Here is a 21,079-nt window from a genome sequence, read left to right as displayed (position 1 = left end):
TCTGCTTTTAACCTGTTTATAAACAATTATACAGCACTTTCATGCAAACACCTGTTTGATATAAAATTTATTAGAACATTTTGTGGTTCAATTAAATGGTTATACAGCTGGAATGCATGGTGAATTGTCTGTATTAAATGAATAAATGTTTCCAACATTTCCAACAGAGACCAATGGTGGAGCGGGGAGGAGGTTGTTGTCGGGCTTTCTGAACTGGGTAAGTCCACCATGTGGAATATATGCATCATGTCATGTACAGCCTCGGAAACTTGTGAAAACATTTTGAGAGCACCCATTTCTTTTCTAAATCCAACTTCAAAACAACTTGCCAGCACCTTTAATTCCAAAAAATCAAAAAACATTTTATATTGTTGGGGAAATGATCTCAAGTGAATGGCAAGAAAACCCCAGTCCTGAAAGTTACATAATATTGCACACAATCACCTGTAAGTTCATTGAGAAATCATATCTGGTATAGAAGGAGCTTTGTGATCAGGGCAGTGACCAAATCTTTTCAGCAGACAGAGTACGTTGCAGTATGATCGACGATTATTTTCTCTGGATGTTACGGTTTTGAAAGGTTGCCCAAAAATGGATGTCTGCGCAAACCTGAATTTTTCAGTGACCTTTCCCATCTGGAATCCAGCATATATTTGATGGTCCAGCTTGAAAAAATTTAGGGCATGATGAACGAAAGAATAGTCATAAACACTCCACAGAGACATCGTGCATCCTGTACTCTAAACGGGCACAGGTTTACTGATGTTTGGACTTCAAAGCATCCATGATTGTAAGGTTGATGCAAGTTGGCATGGGGCTTCAATTCGTTCAATCTATCATCCAAACCAACATTTAAACATCGAACAGCAAAGGAAAGAATTGGGGAAAAAAGAAGGCGAACCTTTTTTTGATTGCAGATGAATCTGCTGCCAGTCTTACTTTTGCTGCATATCTTGTTAGTGCTGCGACATTGAAGCCGTCTTCGAGACAATTTTGTTTCTTTTTCAGCCAAAGGGTATGAAAACAAAGCTTTAAAACGTCTGTTTTATGATGCTGGAATATATCTTATGAAATGTCATGCAAAAAGTGCCCTGGGGGAAAATCGATTCGAGTGTGCTTTCTTTGTGTGGCATGTGTTCAGTGTTACCCTTCTCATATCCCGTGGTAGACCTTGAGGTCAAGCATATCTCGCTCCAAAGCTCGATTATTTGGTGCAGGTCACAACATTCCTTCCCAAATGTGCTGTGTAATCTTTTTCAATGGGTGCATTCTGGCACCGGTTCCTTGCATATTTGCCATAGCTTGCTTGAAAATATTTTTGGAATAGTCGGTCCCAAAAGCTGAGATCACAATGACCCTATCTGGCATTTCCTGGAAGATAATTTTTTTTTTAAATCAATCGGTATATTGCTTCATTTAAACACTGGTAATGATTTCTTGCTCTTCTTTATGTGAGATGTCAAACACGAATTTTGAACTTTAACCCCGTCGGAATAATTGAGTGCACTCCAATGCAACTGCACAGACTGTCGTTCAGACCCCAGTTACGCGCAAGGACACGAAAATGCGGCATTTCTTTCCTCCCTTCCATTTGTGATGTTACACTTGACGAAAGAAATTTTCGAAGAGCGAAGAAAAATTCTGTGGGTTCAACACATTCTTTGGATTGATTGTTTAAACCAAAAATAAAATTTGAAGTATACACAGGTAACTGAGGTTTCTGGCAAAAACTGCTGCAGATAATTGGCCCAAGCTGAGAAGTGTAAAAGAATAACCATGCGGGTTAAAAAAAAAACACCCACAGGCTGCACCTTCCATCGTAGCAGTGCCATCGGTAGAGCTGTCCGTGCGTGACAGCTCGACGCCCAGAAAAGTCCATGCGGCGTCAAAAGAGCATATTCTCCATTCATTCGATTTGATCAGATATATCGGACAGTGGAATAAAGTGGTAATTATTATCAGAAACATGAAGCTCATTCTTTTATCACAAGGATTAATAGCTTGTACAGTATGTAACTGAGATGTGTTGGCTGCCCAGATGATCATGTCTGTTGAAGGCGTTAATTTTGGCAGTGGACACCCTTGGTGCTGTTAGCTGGCGTCGAACTATCGCTTTGATTTTTTTTAATTTGCTCGCCTGCTCTACAGATCGATTTATTTCTTTGTCCCACGAGCCATGGAAATGCTTCGTGCATGTTTTACCAGCATGCTCAGACAAAAAAAAACAAAAAAATTGAGGACTTATTTCCCAGGGCTATGGAACTGTGCAAAATATCATGCAGATGTACCATGCAATAATAATTATTTTTTTGCCATTCTTCGTGTGGGTGTTGAACGACTCGCACAGGTGGATGAAGAATGGGTGGTTCCAAATTTCATCGTTTTCTGCTTGTTCCCAATTCATATTGGAAGACAAGTACACTTCATTGTCTCTGATAAAAAGCATTCTAAGAGAAAATTAATACAACAGGCCAGAATACTTATAAAGCCACGTTTGATCCAGTCATTAGAAGATACCCGCACCAAGTTAAGTATGAATATTGTTATGGATCTGGAAACCATATGCATTCAACATACAAATGACCCAAAAATCAGTTATGTCGTTAAGTATGTGCGTAGTCAGATCCCCTTCCTTTTGTCTAGTGGGAGAATCAAAGGCGTGCGTTGCGATTTCTTTTAGTTAGGTTGTTACATCTAACAATCATCCCATCCCCCATCACGATCCACCGCCAACCGGCTGCCTTCTCGCACCCTGACGTGCCAAGGCGGGATCTCGCGGTTCCAGTTTCTCGGCTTCCACAAACGTTGTAACTCTTTCACGATGACCTTTGCAACATTGATACTGTTGCTCGACAAGTATGAACCCGTGAGGAAGAGTGGGTGGGGTTTTCTGGCAGGGGCCGAAATCCTGCCCAGAAAGGGCGAACCCATAGGAGCCTGTCTAATCAGGGCGGGGAGTGACGTCTGTTCGAGCGAGCCCCTCACTGTTGAGGGTGGTCCATAAATTCCCGAGCACTCTGAGGCAGGGGGTTGTTACGAAGGTTGTTCTGAGGTTTTTGACAGGGTTGTGGTCGTTGAGAGTCGAGTGAGGAAGAAGGGTCTTTGAGGAAGTTCTCCACGGGTTTCTGACAAGGTTTTGGATAGGGCTCTGAGGGTTGTTGTTGAGCGTGCAGTTCTTTTGAAGCGGAGGGTTGAGCAGAAGGTCATGAAGGCGGCAAACGTGTCCCTGTTGGCCCTCTACAAGGAAAGGAAAGAGCAGCCCTGACGCCCCTCCGTGGACCCCGCTATTCACCACCCTAGCTCTGCCAAGAACCACGAGTCCCACACGTGTGACTGGGGACCAAACCAACGACCATTGTCAGGTGCCGCACCACGGAGCACCCCCTTCCTCCGACGGTCAGGTACCCAGCTGGACTCTGACCCCCAGCTCGTCTCTCTTCTCGGCTGCGAGGGCCCAATAAAGAACTCTGGGTTTATTTTCATTTGTGTGTGTGTGTGTCTGCGTGTGGGCCCGTCTTATAGGTAGAAACTGTTTAAGTGTTTGTTTTTGATCATTACCTTCGCAAACTTTGTTGCGAAGGTTATGTTTTGATCGCTGTGTATTTATTTATTTATTTGTGAATATGTGTGTTTGTTTGTTTGTTTGTTGTTCGCATAACTCCAAAAGTATTGAACTGAATCGCAGCAAATTTGGTGAGATGATTGGTTATTATCCGAGGACCATTTGGTTAGATTTTGGGAGCGATCAGGTCAAAGGTCAAGGTCAAGGTCATGAAAAGGTCAAAATCGTCTTTTTACCATAGCGTGGTCAATTTATATCCAATTTGCATGCAACTAATGCCAAAATGTTCAGAATTCAATGCCCCATCTTGTGATATGTGACATGACACAATGACATAATAAGCCTTAATAGCGGTTGGGAGTCAAAGGTCAGGGGGGGTCACGACATTGCAAAATGTGCGGTTTGAGTCATAACACGGTCAATTCTTATCCGATTTGCATGAAACTAACACCAAAAAGTTGACTGTTCTGTTCCCCACACTCTAATACCAATTACAAAAATTAAGAGTACAAAGGTCAAGGTCGAGGGCATGAAAAGGTCAAAATCGTCATTTTGCCATAGTGCGGTCGATTTTTATCCAATTTCATGCAACCAATGCCAAAATGTTGTGAATTCAATGCCCAATCTTGTGATATACGATATGACACAATGACGTCATTACCTTTGTTAGCGGTTTGGGTCAAAGGTCAGGGGGGTCAACGACCTTTATTATCATAACGCGGTCAATTCTTATACAATTTGCATGTAAGTCGATTCAAAATGTTTAGAATTCAATTCCCTATCCTGTGATGTGTAATATTTGACAATGACTTTATTCTTCCATGTTTCGTGTTTTGTCAAATGATGTACGTAGTTAGTTCAGACGAACTCTTATATGTCCTTTTCGGGCTAATATGTCCCTTTGGTTACCAGTTTGGGCATTGTACTTTTGCAGGATTAATTTTTGTATTAACCATGCATTGTTAGTTTCTCAGTTGTTCTCAAATAATACAAAACAATTAACTGTTTTAATTGTACAATGAATGTTTGTTTGTTCACAATAAATAACTTATTTAGAAAAACAGAAACTCGTGTGTGCTCACTGCCCCTAAAATGCCAGAAAATAATTTCTTATAATGTGACCAGTTGTCATCAGATTGACTTGACACCGACACCCAAAAAGGTCAGGGAGTTCATACAGAAATTGCACAATGCATGTGAATCAATGTCAAACAGCAGGAAATTTAATGTTTTTAAGCCATCATAACACATATGAGATGGCAGATGTGGTATGGGATTAAATACCCTCACAATCAACGGTTTCTGGGGGGGGGGGGGGCAAAATGTAGCGTTGGCGAAGGTATGCGCTCTACTGAGTGCCCGTTCTAGTTGTAAATATTACTTGTATATCTGCGTTAAGTCTTCCCTGTGTCTTTTAATTGTAAATAAATAATTGTAGAAATGTCCCCAGTTAGTTTCCGTCCTTTCTGGAATTGGTCCAGCATGGTTCAGATCTGAGTTTAGGTGGGGTTTTATCCCCGGTAATCAGACAATTGTAGCCGGGACGTCCTGGGCAGGCCCGCTCGACAGCATCCGGGCCGGAAAGGTGGGTGGCAGAGTGGTAGTCAGTATGATTAAGTGCTCAAAGGTGCTACCTATAAAATGTATGTATATATATATATATATATATATATATATATATATATATATATATATATATATATATATATATATATATATATATATATATATATATATATATATATATATATATATATATATATATATATATATATATATATATGTTCTCCATTGTAAAGTTACCGAGACACCAGCTTATCGCTCAAAGGGATTAATCCCCAGTTGTCCTTGGTAGAGCCGGACCTGGGGCCACCGCTCATAAACAACGTTGTGGTACGGTGGGTTGTTTTAAAACCACGAACGCCACCCAGTCAACCACGAGTTCCAGTGTCCACCGCCTAATTATTCCGTTTAACTAGAGGTCATGTGGTTACCTGAGCGGGGAGCACACCCTCTGCAAAGCACCAATATTATCTTGAGTAGATTTTAATTAGGGTGGCCGAGCGTTTTAACCGCTGGTGCGAGCCGACGATTTTTGGTCAAATCTGTGGTAATTACCTCCCAGTATATCTCGGTTCGGACAATGCCAGACCAATGGAAGGAAAGGACAAATACGGAAAGGTTCGAAATCGACAAATAATTTATTAATAGTAAAATAAATAAATAAAAAGAACTTTTTATTTGTTGAGGTAAATAAAGAATTAATTTCAAAGCAAAATCAATCAAAATGCCAGGAAAGAGACAAAGAGCTGATGCTTATCGGGGGTTGACTTACAGCTAAACACAGACATGGGTACCCAACCGATCATTCGGGGGGGGGGGGCGGAAGAATCGTCTCACTCACCAGAAAGTGAAGCAAAAACGTCATGAAATGCGTGCGTGTTACGTCTCTCGCCAGCACCCAGCTTTGCCGTGCACCCTCTTGCGGGGCAGCCTTGAACGCCAGTCGAAGTCTGGGGGCACCGGGATCATCCGTCGTGGGTTTCGACCCTGGTGTTGTTGGTGACCGACCCGTGACTCACTTGTTGGCGGCGCTGCTCACACCCACATGTGCATCACATGCTCACTTGTCCAAGCACTAGGAAGGACGAATTGTCTCTTTGGCGCTGGTCAGACACCCACACGCTCGCTTACCCAAGCACTGGGAAGGACGAATTGTTTCGTCAGCGCTGGTCAGACACCCGCTTCTTGCTCGCTTCTCTCGCCCTTTGCTTTTTCCTCTCTCCTTTTGCTTTTTCTTTTTCTTCTTTCGCTTTTTCTCCTCATGCTTTTCTCTCCTCAGAACGTACCTCTCGCTCATTTTTATATCTCCGGGCCGTCTCCGCCGGTCAGTCCACCCCAAGCTCACCCCGGCCCACTAGAGCACGGTTACCATGACGACCCGTGCGCTCCCAAAAAAAGGCGGTAGCCCAGTCAATGTAGCAAATTTGAGGGGGCAACCCACTACTAATTGCAAAATAATTGTTTCCACTGCAGTGCATTTTAGTAAGACCCCCTAATCACCATACTAAAAGTCCTAAAAAACCTGAGCATGGGAAAGTGGTCTAATTTGCATAATATGCAAATTAGCTTCTGCCATTAGAGAAAATTCATATTTTCACTATAACTTTGCATCTAAGTTCCCAATTGAAGCAAATCAAGTGTCCAAACCCATGTTTTGAAGGTCAGTGAACATGATAGGCACATTTACAAATTTATATTTTTGAATATAATTTGCATGTTGTGCAAATTAGCTTCTGTCACAAGAGAAAATTCATATTTTCACTATAACTTTGCATCTAAGTACTGTATCCGATTGAACCGTAACCCTAACCCTAACTTGTATTGTTTCTGCTCTGTTACTTCATGAATTACAGATAGCTATGGCTGAGAGTGTTTTCTGCAAGAAGTGTTTAGAAGATGGTCAGGATACTGCAAACCTTCGAGAAAAGGGGAGCGAGAGTATCAACAGGGCCAGTGAGCAGCAAGGTAGTAGTATAAGAACTCGTAAAGGTCAGCGAGTACACACATAATGCCAACGGGTTTTCACTCATCCACAGACGATTGCAAAGGCACAGGAAAAAGTAACTGAACAAGATCAGCCCTCACCGTGTATCCTTCGTTCAGAAACGCCAACATTCAGTTTGGACAAGCACTGTTTGTTTTGTGGTGAACCAGCTACTTACAATGAGAAAAAGCGTGATGGCATGGATGTCTATCCTGTAAGAACCACATCATTCCAAAATATTGTCTTACATTCATGTGCACAAAGGAAAGATGAATGGTCTACGTTAGTTTCAGGCAGAATTGCATATGCTCATGACATAATCGCAGCCGATGCAGTTTACGATCAAAGCTGTAATGTCAACTTCAGGACTGGGAAGCAAGTTCCACAGCAACATTCCTCTGCACTAGGAAGTGTTGCAAAGAAACAAAGGCTTGGAAGACCCAAAGAAGCAGAAAGATATGAAGCATTCCAGTTGGTTGCAAAGTTCCTGGAGGAAAATGACTATGAACGGATCACAATAACAGACTTGATTGAGAAAATGGAGACAGGTCTTTTGGGTTCAGAGGTTGCAGCTTATGGCTTCACACATATGAAGAGTAAACTCATGGAACATTTTGGTGACAGTATCATAATAACCGAGCTGAATGGAAAGCCAAATGTTGTAACTTTTAGATGAACAGCAGCAAATATTCTCCATGACTTTTACAAGGAACAGAAGAAAGAGGACCCCAATAATGAGAAAATACGAATGATAAACACAGTTGCCAAGCTTATCAAGAGTGACATAAAGGCAGTTGACTGTTCTAATGATGTATATCCAACCAGAGACCAGATGTCATCAACAGAAGCAGCTGTGCAGTTCATTCCACAGCCACTACTGATGTTGTTGCAAGGTTTGTTCGTTGGCAAAAACACTGATCTGAAGGTAGCATCAATTGGACAAGCTATAATGCAAGCAACAAGGCCAAGAGTCATTCTAGCCCCATTGCAATTTGGACTCGCAACTGAAATGCATCATCATTTTTCATCACGGTTCATCGTAGATACTCTTTATAAACACGGCTTCAGTTGTTCCTATTCTGAAGTGCGGAAGTTCGAGAAAAGTGCCGCTCTTACACAAGGAGCAGAGTTGCCTGAGCCTGGATCTGGAGAGTTCATTCAGCATGTTGGTGACAATGTTGATCACAATATAAGAACTCTTGATGGCTTTGGAACATTTCATGGAATGGGGATTATTTCCACTTTCACACCAGGAAAGCTGCTTAGTAAACCTGTACCTTGAGTATCAATGACAACGGATGACATCATAAAAGTGGGAAGGATCAACGTCAAAACTTTCAAATCTCAGCACACAGGACGTAATCCATTGACATACAAAGAACTGCAGGCAATGGAAGTGCACGATCCAACGTATCACATCGATCTTCTGTGGGAAGTGGCATTTGTCCTTCGTCATAAGAGGCCAGCATGGTCAGGTATGATGCAGGTTGTTCATCAGGTTGACTATCCTGGCAAGTCATCTGTGCAGTTCCTGCCCATGATAGATACAGACTCAACTGACATGTCTTGTATCTTCCCCACACTTACTTATGTGTGTGAACAAGCCAATGCCTACAATGTCACCCCGGTGATTACATTTGACCAGCCCCTTTGGTTGAAAGCCTTTATGATTATAGAATCAGAGCCAACTGACAGTTACCTGAAATCTATTGACTTGAGACTTGGAGGTTTACACATGGAAATAAGTTTTCTGGGCTCTATTGGTTACCTTATGGCAGGAAGTTGTCTCCAAGAAGTCCTTGAAGTTGTATATGCTGGAAATGCTGTAAAACACATGCTAAGTGGAAAAGCAATCTCCAGAGCAGTGCGACAGCATCTCTTGGTTGATGCAGCCCTCAATACAATACTAGTCGCCAATGCATATAATCTGCCCATACCCACACATCAACCTGACCAACTGGAACGAGACACAGAAAGTACCTCTGATGACTGGCATACAATAGGCCTAACAGGAGAGATGGAAGTGGAAGTTGAGGATGAAGTTATTCCAGACAAGAACCAAGAGCAAGACTTGCTTGAAGCCAGCAAGATTTTTAATCACCTAATGATGGATCTGGGTATCGCTGTTGACATTTCCTCTTCAGAGGTTCTCTCAAGAGTTTCTGAGAAATTGAAAGGAGAACGGAGCTCAATGAGTGACCTAAAGACTGCCCAACTTTGGTTGCAATACTTGGACATGGTTGCCATCCTAAAGAGATTCATAAAAGCTGAAAGCACAGAGAATTGGATGTTGCATCTTGAGGCAGTACAGGATATGTTACCTTTTTTGCTGCAGCAGCAGGGCACAATCTGTCTGCCAAATCAGCATACCTGTATCTGCAAAAGATGTGCCAACTTGACAAGACTCATCCTAATGTATACACAAGCTTCATGAATGGTTTTCACGTTGTTAGGAGAAGCGATCGATTCTGGGCAGGCCTATCGACTGATGTTGTAATTGAGCAAGTGCTAATGAGAAGTGTCAAAACAAGTGGTGGGTTGACAAGAGGAAGAGGTATGACCGAGGTCCAGCAGCTGACCTGGATATTGGGGATGCCATCTTGTGCCCAGGTCAATTTTGCTATGCAAGAGCTCACTAGTGTAAACGACAACACCAGTGAGCAGCACAAAGACACATCCAAGTCCAGACAACAACGGCACACAGCAGACACCTACAAATTAATTGAAGCCTTCAACGAATGGGATCCATTCGGTAGTGAGCCATCCCTGCATAACATTGTGAGCTGTGTTGCTGCACATGACAAAGTGAATGTCAACAAGGCAAGATCTGTAAGCCAGACTATACTAGAGTCAATGGTTGGGAACAATGTGACTGATTACTCTTTCAAAAGGAAAAATCAAGCAGTCACACTCGGATCCATGACAACTGTTGTCATCGGTGGAGAACCAGTTCAGTTGGATCCACAATTGCTTTTCCAGTGACCGAGTTTTATCACCACCCGTGAAGAGCAGGACGATCCAGCAGCTTTGTTTAAGTACGAGCTTTGCAGTCATCCCACAGCATTATTTGACAATTTTGGGCTTCCTGGGGAGCCAAACAAAGCGGAACGAGGTGATGCCCTTTGGGAGATGGTGAAACTGGATCAGACAGATCCCACCGGTGATGATCTACATTACATGCTTGATGGTGGTGCAGTCTTGCAACGTCTACCGTGGTCAAGAGGTCAAACCTTTGAGAGCATATGTCATATGTATGTCACATATGTGACAAAGCGGTATGGAAAGGCAACCATTGTGTTCGATGGTTATGAAGATGGCCCCACCATCAAAGATGCTTCACACTGAAGATGCACAGGCAGCTCCAAAGGACCAAATGTTATATTTACAGGAGAGACTTTGCTGAAGCTGAAGAAAAATGAGTTTCTGGGCAACAAAGAAAAAAAACAAAGGTTTCTTAATATGCTAAGTTCTTTCCTTGAGAAGGCGAGCTGCAAAATGATTCATGCCAAAGGAGATGCAGACATTCTGATTGTCAAGACAGCAGTAGAGTCAGCGAAGGTTGTCAACACCGTTCTTATTGGTGATGACACAGATCTGCTGATCCTTTTGTGCTACCATGGAGATGCAATTGAGAAAGACCTATTATTGAAACCTGAAATAAAAGCGAACACCAAAAAGCACAAGGTATGGAGCATAAAGAAGACACAGGAGATCTTGGGAAAGAAAATCTGTTCCAGACTACTCTTTGTACGTGCATTACTTGGATGTGACACAACATCAAGAGTTTTTGGTATCGGCAAACCAGTCGCCCTAAAACAAGTCCAGAACAATGTTGATTTCCAGCAACTTGCTGACCTGTTCACAAAAGAGGGTGCTGCAAAGAAAGATATAATTGATGCAGGAGAGAAAGCCCTAGTCTACATCTATAATGGCAAGAAGGGTGAAGGTATAGAGGTTTTGCGATACAAACGTTTCTGTGAGAAGGTAGCAAAAAGCAGAACATTCGTGGAGCCGCAGACATTGCCGCCAACATCTGCTGCTACACAGTATCATAGTCTGCGAGTATATTTTCAGATTCAGATTTAGAAAGAGACTGCTGGACAATTAAAACCAGAAGAATGGGGATGGAAGATCACTGATGGCCAATTACTGCCAGTACAGTCACATCTCCCTGCTGCACCAGAGAAGTTGACGAAGATATTCAGGTCTAACTGCAAGACCGGGTGTAGCACCAGCAGATGCACCTGCAAGCGTATTCCCATTGACTGCACATGGATGTGTGGGGTGTGTGAAGGTGTAACTTGCGCTAATTCATCTTGGGTGGAGATATATGACAGCAGTGATACTGATTGATATGTTACCTGAAAATTCATCAAGAACACTAACCACATTACCGATTAGCAGTGAAAACCTGTGTTAAATGTATCTTATCATCTTGATTGGGTGTCACCACTTTAAGTATTTCAGGTATTGCTTGTTGCTGCTTCAGTTAATTTTTCATACTTGCTTTTATATGACTTTATTGTTTGTATCAGGCACATGGATGCAAAGTTATCTGACATTTTTGATTTTCTCTAATTGCTAAAAGCTAATATGCTTATTTTATGCAAGTTATATTCATAATATGGGTTTGGATACTTGTTCCTTATATGGAAAATAATAGTGAAAATTAGAAATTTCTCTAATTTCTGAAACTAATTTGCATAATATGCAAATTATATTCTAAATATTAATTTGCAAATGTGTCCATCATGTTCATTGACCCTGAAAACATGGGTTTGGACACTTGATTTGCTTCAATTGGGTACTTTGATGCGAAGTTATAGCGAAAATATGAATTTTCTCTTATGGCTGAAGATAATTTTCATATTATGCAAATTACACTACTTTCCCATGCGAGGATTTTTTAGGACTTTTAGTATGGTGATTATGGGGTCTTACTGAAATGCACTGCAGTGAAAATGATTCTTTTGCAATTAGTGGTGGGTGAAGATACTAATTTGATTGGACTACGGGCGTCGGAGCTCACGAAAGATTGCCGCTGAGGAAGAATGGGGGCGGGCTTCAGAGCTCGTGAAAGAAATGTGTGTAAACGTGTCTGTCATAAAGAAAAAAAGCTTCCCATAAGGGGACGGGATGTATCCTTTACCCTTCTCAACACTTCACATTTAAGATCCCATTAGACATGGGGATGGGGCTAATCTGAGCATACATTTATGGAAATAACTGTCTGAGGACCTGGATGTGTGGATGCATTCATCAGACCGGATTCGTAAAATCCGTAACAATATGTATGTATGTATGTATGTATGTATATATATATATATATATATATATATATATATATATATATATATATATATATATATATATATATATATATATATATATATTGTTGCGAATTCGTGCCCGCCGGCGTGCGATCGGCCACTCGACTCAAATGGTGGCCGCCTCGCCCACCGGACGGACAATTCTGTCGTGACCCTCTGGGAACTATCGCCCGGAGCCAGTCACGGGTGGGCCTTTCGACCTCACCACGATCGTGCCAATCGGCCACCCGCGTAGGATAGGGTTTTTCGCCAAACTCGACCTACGTAAGTACCCACGCGGATGGCAAACCGGGCTATCGTACCTTGCCGCAGGCCGACTCCGGACACGAACCGCTTAAGCGGTCTGTTCTGTGCTATCGGGATAACCGAGCGGTGTTATCGTCGGCCTCGACGGTTCCGATTAATTATCAGGTGTATTAAGCCCACTATGAACCCTTTACATGAAGCAAGATGGAGATTCAAATGAAGGAAAGGACGCAGCGAAACGGGGAACAATTCAACATAATGCACATTTATTACCCAGCCCATGAGAAGCACACATATACAATCAAACAGTCAGAATGCACATATATCAATTTAAAACAAAAACAACAATGCAGAGCTACGACCGAATACGCGAACACACGGCAACACTATTACAGTTTTACTTTACAAGACACGGCGCCACAAGATCCATACAAAAAAACTCTAAAAGGAAAAGGTGACTTCCCTTTTGGGCCGTCGAGTCCCTCTCCGATGTCCGTCGACGTGGTCCCACCTGGCCGCGACTCCGTGCCCTAGTGTGGTAGGCGAGGCCTCTCCGGCGTGCCTCGCGGCGGCACGTGTTGGCCGCTCGACGCCACGGACGGAGTTTTCGGTGCTATCCCAGCGCAGATAGAAGGGGGGGGGGAACGTGGATGCCCGAGGTCGGGAGGGGGGAATGGCGGACGCTCCTTCCCGCCAGCGGGGTCTTGGAACCGCACCACAGCAGACCAGGCCACCAGGAGAAGAGGACGAGCGAGCCGGAAGACAGGAAGAGGGCAAGAGCAACCACACAACCGCTCCGCCCGTGTCCGACTTTTTATATCCCGGAGCTCCGCCCTGTTGCTCCGCCCCGTTCTTTGCTCCACCCCCTTCGAGGCGCTTCGAGAAAGGTCTCGAAGAGGGGCGTTCCTCCTCCTTGTCCGCGTCACACCACGCATCCACCAATCGGGTGCCAGCTGCCCCACCCCGCTTCTCCTCCCTTACACCAAGCGCGGAGAAGAATGGCGCGAAAAAGAGGCGGGAAAAGCCCACCGAGCGTCCTCGTTGGTTTTTGTTTGAAATAAATGATAGAAAAAGAAAAACGACTGACTCAAAGCGTCGCAGCCCGAATGAATCACATAAATTCCCTCTAAACAACGAGTTTGAGGCTAACTACACATGTACTTAGAGTTATCTCACCTACGGGACCTGAATGGTGGTTTGCGAATTTCCACAGCCGTAACAATATAATGGCCCAGAAGGAGAACTTAAACAACAACAACAACCACAATTATGTGTTATAAAAGATCCATGTTTTGTGTGTTTTCCTTCACTTTACATCCTTATTGACATTCACAGATAGACATGCAATATGTTTGTGAAGTACAACGCGCTGTCTTTTGATTAAACCTGTCGGCGAAGTGCCTGGAGGCATGCCTAGTAATTATAACTTGTGAACAATTTTTAAGGTCGATGTACATCTGAGCTATAACTAAAACCACCCATCACGTCTGATGATATGTTGCTTGAACATTTTCATCTGTCCCATGTATCACAACACCACCATTTTCCACTCAAAATCGTTTTTCCCTGTTCCTGTGTATTTAACCATCAGAATTCAATCTCATGACATCTTTTTATTCTCTATATCCTCATTTGAACATTGTGTTGAGTGGAGAAACTCAGATGCCATTTCAATTGTGTCAGGCTTTCCAGCCTTTGTGATTAATGGGCCTAAAAGTTATTTTATGTGATATGTTATGGAAACAGTGTTCATGAATTTTACTCGAATGGATATAATTTATCGATGAAATAATTCATACTTGTCTTGCTGTCGACTATGACACTATGGAATGTGTGCGGCCTCATCGTTCCAACCTCTTTTTCCTTCCATTGATTGCTTTTCTGAAATCAAAATTCAGACACCCCAGTTGTGTGTAGACTGTTCTGTTTGTTTAAATAAACGTTAATTGGGAGGCTACGTGGCTGGTGAAGTACAGCAACTGGTGCTGGAATAGGTGAATACAATTGTTTATGTCTCCATATACAATTAGTAGTTTTTTGTATATGGAGACAAAAAGTTTTTTTTATGTATATGGAGTTTTGTTTTTTGTATATGTCTCCATATACAATCACCTTTCAGTAGTTTTTGCAGGAGAGATTAGATATATGCGCAATTGCCTTTGTGCTGTCTCGCCTGGGTTTGAATCTCAACCCAGCTATAACTGTCATCCTGGTGTTTCAAATGCATGGCATGGCATCGATCTGAAGGACCTTTAAGGTGGAGGACCAGACTGTTAACACTGGTCTTTGGTGGATGTTAAAGATCCCATGGTGCGTGCCTTTTGAGCGACTCGGCGATGCAAATCGCAAATTTCTGCCAACTTCAGTCCTATGTCACGCCTAGTCGGCTGGCTCGTGAAAGTCACAGAAAAACGTGATGTGGGCCAACCACAAAATAAGGTGGCAGTTCGTAGTTGTCACCAAACCTCTAGAAATATCCAGTAGTTTAACAAAATTCCTCATGTGGAAGATCTTCTAAACACGGTTTTATGCAATACAGTATGCAGGACGCAAGCAGTCACATTTGTATGAAGAAGCAGCGACGAGGTGCATTTGATTTTATGCTTTTCTCATCCGCTGATTTCAAATCAATCTGTGAAGTCTTGTTTGCCCCAATTTTACTTCAACTCTCATTTCCTGATCACAAACACAGCTTCAGTCGCTCTGTCAGCACAATTCACCAACATATATATATATATATATATATATATATATATATATATATATATATATATATATATATATATATATATATATATATATATATATATATATATATATATATATATATATATTGTTGCAGTTCTGAAAAACTGCATGCCTCGAAGGCAATGGCACCAAACATACAGTGATCCCCAGGCAGTTATTTCGTTAGTCTTCGTGCAGTCAGACCTTCACCTCATGTCTTATGGGTTAACGGGATGAAGTGCGTTGCGTGAGTCCAATAGGGCCTTAGTTATTTTATAACTTGGTTTACAGATCCGCCGACGGTATATTTGCCGAAATGAAATATAAATATAAAACACATTTTTATCCTTTTATATTTATAAATTTTTCACCGAAGGTGCAAAAGTTTCAAAACCCAAAATGTGAACGTCGGCATTTATTTTCAAAATATAATTTCGCGCGCCTGCACCAAAATGCCGAGTCCCCTTTAACCAAGCTGTGCAGTAGTCTTCGGTCATGGCATCTGAGCAGTGGCCAGCGTGGTTCAGATTGACTGTGGTTTCTGGGGTGAAAGTGATTGTTAAGAAGTATGTCAGCGGTATAAATTTGAGTGACTGCATTGGTGATTTAATCACACAACATCTTGACGACGAATATTCTGGCCGAACGATTGCATCAATTCAGTGCAGCAGCAGGGATGATTCGCAGGCTACTCTCGATCATGCCGATTTTTGTTTCCATCGAAAGTTGTACACCGCTGTTCGTATTGAAAGAATTTGGTGCCAAGTATGTCAGTTTCCCTGCGAGATGCTAATATTCAGCCTTCAACGGACCAGAAATCAGCCTTTGATGTGCTCATGGGGATGGGGAGACAGTACGATCAGATGCCCGCTGAAAAGTAAGAGCTGGTTATGGCTCTGATTGACCGTTTTGAGCGTGTTGACTCCGAGTAGACACCTTTTTAAAATCATATCCAGCACTATGCACTGGTGTGCACGCACACATCTACGACTTGGACAGTAATTTTCTCAGCTTTGTTTCCATTGGTTTGATGATCCAACAGGTTTGTATAAGAAAAACATGCCAGACTATATTGTAAAAACAAGTTTTAATCCTTCTTTATTGTTTTTCACATCAGATGATACAGTGAACATGGGCATCCTGCATTTGAATGGTCTTCCATTTTCAGTGTTTTCTTAGATCCTCCTGGTCTGGGATTTATATTTATTCCCCCCCCCCCTTGTCTTTTGTCTTTTCCATGGAACATCCGAAAGCAAATCATAAAAATATGTAATTTCTAAAAATTAAAATTATATTTATATTTCGACCTACCGACCCTACATTTCAGCTGAAGAACTGTGTAAACCAAGTTATAAAATAACTAAGGCCTAGCTGGGTTTAATAATTATATCTCTATCTTCTTTTCAATCCTGATTTCCTTTTCAACCCTTTCCTTTTATCCATGATCCAAATCGGAGCAAGCACAGCACCACGGCAGCCACCTGTGAAACAATTACCACATGAACAAACTCGCTGCCTGGCTTGCACATGGCACCCCCTTTCATTCAAATCTGAGTGCCAATTTACAATGGTGTCTCACCTTGCTCAATCTTCGCTCACCAAAAGCTCACCACCTCAACCACCAACATCTCCCAAACAGGGGAAAAATCATCACGCGCCTCCTCGCATCTCTGCATCGATATAGTTCACCACCAAGCAGAGGCATGCTGCATGGCCCAGGCCGCTCGGGCCGCATGGCACGGGGATGGGCCAGGCACATTGGTAGCACCGGCCGAGTCTCACCAGGGATGCCTCGAATCGGCTTGTGAGATCAATGCGACCCTCGTACAGTCACCAGAACATGACAGGATGGGCGGCGAGGGACGGGGGTCGCGGGATGGTGTGAGGCTCTGGGCCGTGTTGCACCGGATGTGCGAACACGAATGCTTCTGGCCCCAGGAGCCTGGCAGGGCGGGGGCGGGACCCAATAGGGGAGCACAATTCGGGTGGTGGCACGTCGTTTCAGTTTGTCACCCCACCCTTCGCCCGGGGCTTATAAAAGACAGATCGCAAAGCCGTTCTCTCTCTCTCTCTCTCTCTCTCTCTCTCTCTCTCTCTCTCTCTCTCTCTCTCTCTCTCTCTCTCTCTCTCTCTCTCTCTCTGCACTTCATCTGCCTGCCTGCCTCGCCCACTTCTCCGCCTTTTTGCTATGCCCTCTCTTCACCACTCCTCGTTGTCTGCCTGTCGCTACATCTGCACTGGGGTTAGTGTGCGACAGACGTTCTTCTGGGACCAGTGCAGAGCACGTTTCCACGGGCCCCAGAAAATTGATTTAGCAGGACATAATGCACATACTCTTAAGGTGGGATTGCTCAAGCGGAGTGTCCCCCAAAGTGAACTGGGTTGCATGGTCGGCCAACCGTGCCAGTTATTGGTGAGGCCGTTAGTCCTCATCTGCTCTCCTTCCTTCTGGCCATCTGATCTTAATCGTGTGTGTGTGTGTGTGTGTGTGTGTGTGTGTGTGTGTGTGTGTGTGTGTGTGTGTGTGTGTGTGTGTGTGTGTGTGTGTGTGTGTGTGTGTGGGGGGGGGGGGGCGCCCGTCGTAGCATAAGTTAAGAATGAGGAAGATATTACGGGATAAGTCTGCTCTGTGTCTGCTTTTGTAAATTGCTTGCCTTTTGTCACACCCCACAAATTCCTTGCTATCCCGACTGTACATAATAATAAAACCCATCCACTGTGCCACATACCTTTCCTCGCTGAGTGTAAATAAATGCTTTGTGTCGAAATGTTCCCAGATCATTTTCGTCTTTTCCTTCATTGGTCCAGCATGTTCCGCATCCTAGGCTGGCTGAGACATTATCCCCCAATGATCTGCTTTCTAGCTGGTACATCCTTAGCAGTTACGCTCGCTGCATCTGATCGGGTAAGGCGATCCGGTTTGAAGAAGGCATACTGAGGGAATGTCCCCCGGTAATTAGATCAGGTGACCATGAGGTAACCGGTTTCCATTTGACGAAGGACCCGAAGTTACGTGGTTGAGGTACCGGGGTTCACAGTCGATTAGTGACCTACCGCATCACAGAGTTATCTGTGTGCGATAGCCTGCGATTCCGCAGAGTCTGACCCCCCAACCCCCTCTTGGTCTTCTCATCTCGACCACGGGTCCGCAACAATATATTGTTGTGGATTTTAGATTTCAATTTTGGTGTACCTGGTTCTTAGCGTTCCTGGCTCTTGGCATACCTGGCTATTGGCGTACCTGGCTTTTGGCATTCCTGGTTCCTGGGGGTGATGACGTGACGTTGATTGGTGTTTGAGCCTGTTTGTGGGTTGGTGCACGGCGAGGCAGGGCGCTGGCAGCAGAAACAAGCCGGGCTGTGGAGACCTCATTTGAAGAGGTAGACCAAGGCACGTTCACACATTTTGGGTTATTTTAGTAGACGCACGACAATTTCTGCCTTGGTAAGACGAGACCGGATTTCTTTTCACCCTGAATGGTCTGCTGGGTACCCATGTCTTGTGATTAATTGTAAAGTAAGGCATAGTGATAAGCATATACCTTTTATGTCTGATGTTGGCTTAATGGTTAGGGTGGTGGGTTTGGGATTCTAGAATCCTGAGTTCAATTCCCACTTGGCTGTTAAATTTATACCAGGTGGGGTTGACTCTGCCTATCATCCTTCTGAAGTTGGCAAAATGAGTGCCAGCTTACTGGTATCTTGTGTTGGAGTGGTTACCTGTCCAGGATTGTGCCCAATAGCCAAGGAGACTGCTGAGGCAGCACCAATTCCCTGCACAGCATATAGTCCCAATGGATGGATCTGCTCTTTGTCCATTTTTCTATAAATTCTTATTGAATTCTCCATTTGTTTGAGATTATTTTGTTGATTGAACATTTGATTTGAATTAATCCATTTTATCGACAAGGAAATAAAAAGTCCTCCTGTTGATTTATTTTTCTTAATAATAAATTCCTTGCTGACGTTTCAACCTGTCCTTGATTGTCATTTCCTTCCATTGATCCAGCATTGTCTGAACCGAGATAGACTGGGAGATTATAATTCCCAAACTAATTAACCTGTCATAGTCCGCATGCACCAACGGTAAACGCTCAGCCGCATTACTTAAGATCTAATCAAGATAAGATTGGTGCATCGCCGAGGGCACGTTACCCAGTCAGGAGGCCACGTGACCTCCAGTTAAATGACAAATTAGATGGTGGACACTGGAACTCGTGGTTATCTGATTGGCGTTCGTGGTTGTTAAGCAACCCACTGCACAACCAAGTTAATTATGAGCGGTGGTCCCAGATCCGGTTCCTCCGAGGAGAAACGATATATATATATATATATATATATATATATATATATATATATATATATATATATATATATATATATATATATATATATATATATATATATATATATATATACATATACCAATGTAATACAGCTCTCCTGCTCTCACAGCAGCTATTAATATCTAAAGTATTTTGTATTAGGTGAAAAGCCTTGCCAGTTTATCAAAAATTAATGTATCACAATCTCAAATCACCCATCTGCCAGCATTTGCTCATGGACATTGGAGACCTTTCTTTGTGTGCTGGTACCCTGGCCAATGACCAAACTCCCATCATGGGAAATCAAACACAAGCCACCCAGTCTTATCGTACACAAGAACCTGAAAACACCTACCCTCCTATCTGAGAATAGTTCTTACCATGCAGATCACATCAAATTGGGATGTTTGTATTCTACGAGCTTTTGCTCGATTTGATCACCATGGGGTCGCAAGCTGTTTGGCTCATCGGAGATCACCATGCTATATATAACTACTTTGATTTGCCTGTTTTTGATATCTTTTGAAAATAGTTATGGGCGAAGACATACTGCTTTGTTTAAAATATGAGTATATATATATATATATTCAGCAAGAAAGGATACTTTTAGAGCTTAGCATTTTGTCCAATGTCTTGATGATTCTGAGAAGCTCTGAATTCTTCCCCGTCATTGCACTTCACACAACGAGGTTATTAATTATTTATTATCCCCCCCCCCCAAACATTTGATCTCTATTAAAGCACTTCCATGTGGATGTCTCGACCAAAGCATTTCCAGGCTTTTGAAAGATGGAAAAAACTATTGGAGAAAAAGCTTCTTGAATGTTGGAAGTTATGGCGTCTAATATTATAGAGGCATCTCGCTCCTCGTGGAGAGAAACAGTCATTTCCTTAATTAGACATTTCCTTTTGGCATCCTTTCAACGGCATACTTTAGACACTATGTGGACACGATGACCACAATGGAAAAGCATTAATCTTGAAAAAAAACATGTTGTAAAACGTGGGAAATGTTCATGAATACATCTACTATAAATGGATGAGGGTGTGTGTGTGTGTGTGTGTGTGTGTGTGTGTGTGTGTGTGTGTGTGTGTGTGTGTGTGTGTGTGTGTGTGTGTGTGTGTGTGTCGTTGGTTGTTATCTCCATGTTTGGGTTTGAGGAGCTGGAACTCAAGATATCCACATTCGCTTTGATAAGGGATCAAAGTTCATGGACCAAGCTGTTCAACTTTTGTTGTTCTCAGAGTTCTGTTCCGAGGGCTCTTTTCAGGATCGTCACCAAACCCTGGACTGCCTCCAATTGTAGTTTGTTTGTGGTAATATTGCCGGGGATGGTTTTCAA

At 42.9% G+C, this 21,079-nt stretch overlaps 1 long non-coding RNA gene and 1 pseudogene across 1 annotated transcript in view; both read left to right on the top strand.

Moving 5' to 3' along the window:
• LOC147023667 (uncharacterized) overlaps positions 1 to 21,079 on the top strand; it is a 51,147-nt gene that overhangs the window by 8,824 nt on the left and 21,244 nt on the right. The window contains exon 2 of the long non-coding RNA XR_015060328.1: positions 168 to 217. This is a non-coding gene — a long non-coding RNA (uncharacterized LOC147023667). The remainder of the gene's footprint in view (positions 1 to 167; positions 218 to 21,079) is intronic.
• Positions 8,398 to 10,114, top strand: LOC147023668 (uncharacterized; annotated as a pseudogene).

This window comes from Eptatretus burgeri, chromosome 7, assembly GCF_056783735.1.
Source record: "Eptatretus burgeri isolate ZD-2024b chromosome 7, Ebu_testis_v1, whole genome shotgun sequence".
NCBI classification, from domain to species: Eukaryota; Metazoa; Chordata; class Myxini; order Myxiniformes; family Myxinidae; genus Eptatretus; species Eptatretus burgeri.
This window is presented reverse-complemented; position numbering and strand designations above follow the sequence as displayed.